General features: G+C 53.2%; 1 pseudogene; it reads left to right on the top strand.

Moving 5' to 3' along the window:
- Positions 1–7344: 7344 nt before the first annotated feature.
- Positions 7345–7405, top strand: LOC142265983 (U7 small nuclear RNA; annotated as a pseudogene).
- Positions 7406–8310: the final 905 nt, after the last annotated feature.

Genomic DNA, 8310 nt, shown 5'->3' with positions numbered 1-8310 from the left:
ATGTCTGTGAAGAATAGAAAAGTTATTCCTTAGGTTGATCTCATTGATCACGAATCTCATAGTGGGATCTTCTGTGATCTATCGTTATATAATCTCTGTGATGAGAAGTAACAATCTCGTGAGGAGCTTTTATAGTCACACATTTTCCTGGAGCCGGAGATTTGCTGGACTCTACATAAGAGAAGAATGGCGAGTAACGCTTCATCCCGGGGTCTCCTCATCATCATCGCTGGGGTCTTATGGTAATGGCTGGAGACGTCTCACGAGTCACACAACAGGTTCTGTAAGAAGATCCGACTGCACCGAGGCGTCTCCAGATCTCCTCAGGATCTGATCCTCTGTGACCGGGATCTTCTCACACCTAGTTATGGAGGCCGAGATGGATCCTTGGAGCAGGAGGATCCACTTCATCGTGAGATGCTTCCATCCACCTCCTTGAGAATAAAGGAGACAATTTTCCTCCCCTGAGGCGCCGGGGCTTGTGGATAAGGATCCTTGGAGGAAGTAGGTGACCTCTGGGATCCCCTGTTTGAGAAGATCCCGGTCACAGAGGCTTAGATGCTGAGGAATCTGAAGGCAGTGGATCTTCTTACAGATCCCGTTGTGTGAGACGCTTCCATCTCTTCCAGGAATAATTCACTGCAGTAATAAATCCTCCGGTCTCTGCTGCCTCCGGCCGGTGATCGCCATTCTTGGGTCACACTTGGTTGTTAGTTGATACCGTGTTTCCCCGAAAGTAACACAGTGTTTTACATTCTTTTTACCCCCAAAAGTGCCACTATGTCTTACTTTCGGGGTATGTCTTATATTGGAAAAAATCCCACAGCAATCGCAGCAAGTCTCCATGCAATGTACCGTATGGGGACTTGCCGCAATTGCGCCCTAAGTGTACCGCAGGTTAAGGAAACTTAACCACCAGCGGCTGCACATGAGGGCACTGAGGCTGTGTGATTTTGTATGTTGTCCATGGTCCTGATGGACCACGGACAACATTACTGCAACATCTCAACATTTCTCGGTAGCCGAGCGCTCAGCTGAGTGCCCGACCGCCGGCATGTTAGGGCGCTCAGCTGAGCGCTCGACCGCTGTAACTGTACTGTAAAGAGGAAAAAAAAAAAATAAATAAATTTTTACTACGTCTTACTTTCGGGGTACGTCTTACATTAGCCGACCCCCCCAAAACCCCCACTACGTCTTACTATCGGGGAAACACGGTACCATTGATTCCTCCAGGACCTGTGAAGCTTTCGAAGAGGGTCTTCACTCGCCCTTTTCCCATAAGGAGGCAGAGTTATGCAAATTCCCATTTTCCTTCAATAATTCCTTTAGTGGATCCCTATGTTGTGCTGCAGTCATAGAAATCACACTGGGGATCTTCAGCCTCAAACAATAAAATAACTTTTCTATTCTTCACAGACATTTGGGGTTTTTCAGCATTTACCAAAAAGCAGTTAAATAAATAGTGTAAAAAAAAAAAAAAAAAAAAAGATATAAACCTAGGTCGCATGGAGAGTTTCCCCGACCTCCCCTCCCCCATCACCATCAATATCATGGAGACGACACCGCACAGATCCATCATCTGAGAAATCATCACAGAATAGAAAGATCCCTCCAGATCACAGATCACAGCTGTATAATAATCGGCAGATCCTCCATATAAAATGATCCCGGAGAGATCAAGTCAGGAGGAGGCGACAGGAATCCACCAAGAGACCACCAGAGGGAATCTGCATAGCTCCACCCCCTTCTGGAAACCACACCTCCTTTCTCCAAGGATCCGCCCGCCTCCACAATCAGCAGCACAAGCCCTGGAGCCTCAGGGAAGGGACATTGCTGTCTTCAATCTCAAGGAGGTGGATGGAAGTGTGACGCCTTGGCCGGGCCAGGTAGTCACAAATGGGGCCCCGCATTACACCCTTCCCCCACAGGTAACACACAGCCAACCCTTAAAACCCTAGTCACCCCCCCTAAGGGCTTGATAGACACGCCAGGGGGCGGAACCAGGCGGTTGGAAGACGCCCACCTAGGAGTTTTAGATAGCCCGGGGCAGGAAAAAGTCAGTTTGTGTTTAGAGTTCAAGTTGGAGAGGAGTGTGGGCTGGAGCTGTGTGAGGCAAATACCCTAAGTTGGACAGGTGCCAGGGTAGGAGCCCTGGTGCCTTTGGCTAGGAGGCAGATGGCGGTCTCCATCTGCAGGAGGCGGGAAGATGGCTCGGTAGAACCGAGGTGGACCGGGACATGGTAGTGCCCCGCCGGTACCGACCCGGGGAACCGACTCGGAAACCGTAGCACACAGGGGGGTACTCAGACCCTGAAGCTAGGACCAGAAGTGACTGCAACTAGTTAATTAACTAATTGCGGCCAGGACTAGAGGTCCTGTCCCACCCAAAGTCCCGATTGAAGGCAACAGCCCACTGAGGGGGATAAGAGGCCACCGCCAGGGCACAGAGATCCCACGGGCCAGCGTCTGCGGGCAAAGGGCTCCTTAGGCGACAACTAGCCAGGAGCGGACTCCTGAAGTTGCAAGCACAGGCAGTGCACCATTCTAAACAGATGCTGGAGAAAGACAGAGACCACCAGCCGGGTGGGGGAACCCTAACGCAGCCGGCTGCGAACACCGACCACCATCACCTTGGTTTACCAGAGACTCGTGTGCTTTTCTAATAGTGAGTACATCAGCACCCTGCGTTCGCCCATCTCTCTGAACCACCAAACCCCAACGGGTCCCAGGGCCACCATCTCTGCCCACGGAGGGGTTAATAACTTGCTGCGCAACATCTGTGACGCCCTGGACTATCCTGGTCGTCCCAGGTAGACACAACAACACTACACCCCCCCCTCCCAGTTAGTTAACATCAGTCAAACTAAAAGCCTTGTTACCACCCTCCAGGTTTGATGTCCACACCAGGGGGGTGGAGCCAGGTGGTTGGCTCCACCCACCGAGGAGTTCACAGGCCTGGAGGCGGGAAAAACAGGAGTTGTGTGGAGAGAGAGTTGGCGTCTAGCTCAGGCCCTGGAACGGTCAAGTTCAAGTCCAGAAGCAGACCTGTGCTCAGGCCTGCCAGAGACTACTCCGGTGGCTGGGTTGGAGCCCAGTCACCATTGGCAAGGAGGCAGACAGTAGTGGCCGCCTGCAGGAGACCGGGAATACGACCGGTGGAACGGTAAGGGAGCGGGAGAGGGTAGTGGCCCGCCGGAACCGAACCGGGGAGCCAACTGGATACCGGAGCACCAGGCAGGATACTCAGACCCTGAACTAGGCTAGAAGCCACCACCATAGTCAAATTAACTGATTGCGGTCTGGACCTCAGGGGTTCATTCCCACCTAAGTCCTGATTGAAGGCAACAGCCCAACCATTCCGGATAAGTGCCACCGCCAAGGGCCAGAGATCCAAAGGGCCAGCGTCTGCGGGCAAATGGGCTCCTATGACAGATACACGTCGGGGAGCGGACTACCGGTGTCTAGGCACAGGAGTCAAGATTCACATATAAAGGTGCAGGAGTAAGGCGGACATTACCAACCTAACCTGGGAAAAGCTGCAGCCGGCTGTGGGCCCCGTTCATCACTCCGTTTAGTTTACCAGCGACTCCAGTGTCTTGTGTCAGAGTGAGTACACCAGTGCCATCAGGCACCGCGCCGCCCGGCACCGCAACACTACACCCTGCACCCGGGCATCGGTCCACCGGACCCTGGGACCAACAACCCCTACCCTCGGAGGGGTCAACACCTAGCTGCGCCATTACACCGCTCCCGGGATCCCCGTACCTTCACCGCAGTGGTGGTGTCCACAATCACCACAACCCGTGGGTGGCGTCACGAACTATCACCTCAAATCCAAACACCCCAAATCCCCGTGTGTAGCTCCAACTCCCTTGCAGAGCGACGTGACCCCTGGGTCCGTGAGAGGCTCGAGCCACCACTCGCAGTGCGAGCACAGATCCGAGCGGCTCGGCGGTCGCAGCCGAGCCCGCGGGGCGGTGCACATCTCCCCCAGGTGCCCCGTAACTGCAGTGTGGTGGAGTCCAATATCACCACATACCGTGGGTGGCGTCACGAACTCTGTACGGCTCAGCCCGTACATATACGTCCTACACCCACCATCCCTCCCCTTTTCATTTGAAGTGACCGCGAGACCCCCGGGTCCGGAGACCCTCGAGCCACCCACAGAAGGATCGGATCCGAGCAGCTCGGCTGCTGAGAGTGGGGCGGTACATATATGTCCCCATCCCCTCCTGTGATGTGTATATGTCCCCATCCCCTCCTGTGATGTGTATATGCCCCAACTCCTCCTGTGATGTGTATATGCCCCAACTCCTCCTGTGATGTATACCACCTCCCTGGGATTGAAGGCAGCAATCATCCTCCCCTGAGGCTCCAGGGCTTGTGCTGCTGATTGTGGGGGTGGGAGGAGCTCTGAGGGAAGGAGGCGTGGTTTCCACAAGGGGGTGGAGCTATGCAGATTTTCCTCTGGTGGTCACTTGGTGGATTCCTGTCACCTCCTCCTGACTTGATCTCTCCGGGATCATTATATATGGAGGATCTGCTGATCATTATACAGCTGTGATCTGTGATCTGGAGGGATCTTTCTATTCTGTGATGATTTCTCAGATGATGGATCTGTGCGGTGTCGTCTCCATGATATTGATGGTGATGGGGGAGGGGAGGTCGGGGAAACGCTCCATGTGACCCAGGTTTATAGTTCTTTTTACTATTTGTTTAACTGCTTTTTGGCAAATGCTGAAAAGCCCAAATGTCTGTGAAAAATAGAAAAGTTATTCCTTAGGTTGATCTCATTGATCATGAATCTCATAGTGGGATCTTCTGTGATCTATCATTATATAATCTCTGTGATGAGAAGTAACAATCTCGTGAGGAGCTTTTATAGTTACACATTTTCCTGGAGCCGGAGATTTGCTGAACTCTACATAAGAGAAGAATGGCGAGTAACGCTTCATCCCGGGGTCTCCTCATCATCATCGCTGGGGTCTTATGGTAATGGCTGGAGACGTCTCACGAGTCACACAACAGGTTCTGTAAGAAGATCCGGCTGCACCGAGGCGTCTCCAGATCTCCTCAGTATCTGATCCTCTGTGACCGGGATCTTCTCACACCTAGTTATGGAGGCCGAGATGGATCCTTGGTGCAGGAGGATCTTCTTCATCGTGAGACGCTTCCATCCACCTCCTTGAGAATAAAGGAGACAGTTTTCCTCCCCTGAGGCTCCGGGGCTTGTGGATAAGGATCCTTGGAGGAAGTAGGTGACCTCTGGGATCCCCTGTTTGAGAAGATCCCGGTCACAGAGGCTTAGATGCTGAGGAATCTGAAGGCAGTGGATCTTCTTACAGATCCCGTTGTGTGAGACGCTTCCATCTCTTCCAGGAATAATTCACTGCAGTAATAAATCCTCCGGTTTCTGCTGCCTCCGGCCGGTGATCGCCATTCTTGGGTCACACTTGGTTGTTAGTTGATACCATTGATTCTTCCAGGACCTGTGAAGCTTTCGGAGAGGGTCTTCACTCGCCCTTTTCCCATAAGGAGGCGGAGCTATGCAAATTCCCATTTTCTTTTGTGATTCACTTAGGCTGCTTTCACACATCCGGTTTGAGCAGTGCGGCTCAATCCGGCTGTGAAGCCTATGCAACGGATGCGGTGAAAACACCGCATCCTTTGCATAAGTTTTTTACATGCGGCCGGTCCTGTTTTTGCCGCTTGCGGCATGCTACTGAGCATGCGCAGTGGCAAAAACCGCATGCGGCGGCCGGATGCGGTTTTTGCCGCATCGTGCCGCATCCGGCATCCATAGGGATGCATTGGTAAAAGCGCCGCATCGGCCGGATGCGGCGCGATGCGGTTTTTTTAGCCGGAGCAAAAAACGTGCCAGGGAACGTTCCATCCGGGCGCCGCATCGGCTAAATCTGCCGCATGCGGCAAAAACCGGACCGAACGCAAGCCCATGCGGCACAATGCGGCACTAATTAAAGTCTATGCAGGAAAAACGCAACCGGCAGAAAAAAAAAACAGTTGCGGTTTTCCTGCAAAGTGCCGGAGTGTGCCGCATTGCAAAAGCCGGATGTGTGAAAGCAGCCTTAGTGCAGGGGTGGGAACCTCTGGCCTGTGGGCCGTATGCGGCCCCCGATGATTTTTTATGCGTCCCCTGAGCACATTATTGGGACCGCAGTACTCGGGCGGCAGCTGCGGTCTAGTCGGCGGCTGGCGCTTTAAATCACCATGTGTGAGGCACGTACCATTAGGTCCTCAGCCTGGTGACCTGTGCCAGCCTGGTGAGGACGTACTTTGTGAGATGCGCTGCGCTCCTGTCCCACAGAAGAAGAGGAAGCATCAAGGTTTTCCGGTCTCCCCTTTGTAGGTGCCCTCCCACTGCTGTGAGCCTCCTACCTCCCGCGGTAAAGTGAGCCTCCTACCTCCCGCGGTGAAGTGAGCCTCCTACCTCCCGCGGTGAAGTGAGCCTCCTACCTCCCGCGGTGAAGTGAGCCTCCTGCCTCCCGCAGTGCTGTGGCGCTTGCCTCCTGCGTTGTTGTGAGCCTCCTGCGGTGATGTGTCTCCTGCCTGTAGCCTCCTCCCTCCCGCGGTGATGTGAGCCTCCTGCTGTGAGCCCTCCACCCAGTGCTGTGTACCCCCTCTAGAACTGTTAATTCCCACCAGTGCTATGTGCTCTCCTCCCAGTGCTGTGTGCCACCCCCCAGTGCTGTCTGTGCCCCTTGGTGATGTCTGTGCCCCCTTAGTCCTGTCCGTGTCCCCCAGTGCTGTGCGTGCCCCTCTTGTGTTGTCCGTGCTGCTGCCAGTTCTGTGCATGCCTGGCAGTACTGTCTGTGCCCCCTAGTGATTTCCAAGTCCCACTCCTGTGATGTGTATATGTCCCTAGTCCCTCTTGTGATGTATATATGCCCCCGTCCCTTCTGTGATGTATATATGCCCCCAGCCCCTCCTGTCATGTATATATGCCCCAACTCCTCCTGTGATGTATACCACCTCCTTGGGATTGAAGGCAGCAATCTTCCTCCCCTGAGGTTCCAGGGCTTGTGCTGCTGATTGTGGAGGTGGGAGGAGCTTTGGAGGAAGGAGGCGTGGTTTCCAGAAGGGGGTGGAGCTATGTAGATTCCCCTCTGGTGGTCACTTGGTGGATTCCTGTCGCCTCCTCCTGACTTGATCTCTCCGGATTATTATATATGGAGGATCTGCTGATTATTATACAGCTGTGATCTGTGATCTGGAGGGATCTTTCTATTCTGTGATTATTTCTCAGATGATGGATCTGTGCGGTGTCGTCTCCATGATATTGATGGTGATGGGGGAGGGGAGGTCGGGGAAACGCTCCATGTGACCCAGGTTTATAGCTCTTTTATTATTTGTTTAACTGCTTTTTGGTAAATGCTGAAAAGCCCAAATGTCTGTGAAGAATAGAAAAGTTCTTCCTTAGGTTGATCTCATTGATCACAAATCTCATAGTGGGATCTTCTGTGATCTATCGTTATATAATATTTGTGATGAGAAGTAACAATCTCGTGAGGAGCTTTTATAGTTACACATTTTCCTGGAGCCGGAGATTTGATGAACTCTACATAAGAGAAGAATGGCGAGTAACGCTTCATCCTGGGGTCTCCTCATCATCATCGCTGGGGTCTTATGGTAATGGATGGAGACGTCTCACGAGTCACACAACAGGTTCTGTAAGAAGATCCGACTGCACCGAGACGTCTCCAGATCTCCTCAGTATCTGATCCTCTGTGACCGGGATCTTCTCACACCTAGTTATGGAGGCCGAGATGGATCCTTGGTGCAGGAGGATCTTCTCCATCGTGAGACGCTTCCATCCACCTCCTTGAGAATAAAGGAGACAATTTGGTGGGCAGTGTAGTGCATAATGAAACTGCCCCAGACTGTGCAGCAAGGGGTTAACCCCAATGCTGTTTTTGTCCAGCCCCCTCTCCCGTCCAGGCCCTGCTCTTCCTGTGTTTGGGAGGGGACTCCGTCCTGGCCCCTCCTGAATTCCCAATCCCACCTATAGGGTGTAATTTCTACCTATATATTGGGGTCTGGGCCGGTGTCCGGCCTCTTCCCCTGGTATCCCAGGATCCGGAGCAGCTCTGCCTGGTGGAAGCAGGAGAAACCCGATGGCCCTTCACATCCTTGAGACGCTGCAGGCCCATGCGTGGCATGAAGGTTAGGGATGACTGGCTCATTTATTTGCAGAGCTCAGCTCTCCTCAGTCACAGATAGGGGCTATGTTGCAGAGAGCTGCAGCACCTGCCGGGGAAGTGTTTCTTCTCCTAGGTGCTTCCGTCGGCCCCT

The sequence above is a fragment of the Anomaloglossus baeobatrachus genome, unplaced genomic scaffold (assembly GCF_048569485.1).
Source record: "Anomaloglossus baeobatrachus isolate aAnoBae1 unplaced genomic scaffold, aAnoBae1.hap1 Scaffold_2804, whole genome shotgun sequence".
In the NCBI taxonomy this organism is placed as follows: Eukaryota; Metazoa; Chordata; class Amphibia; order Anura; family Aromobatidae; genus Anomaloglossus; species Anomaloglossus baeobatrachus.
Note: the sequence above shows the minus strand (reverse complement) of the source record. Positions and strands in the feature narration are given on the sequence as shown.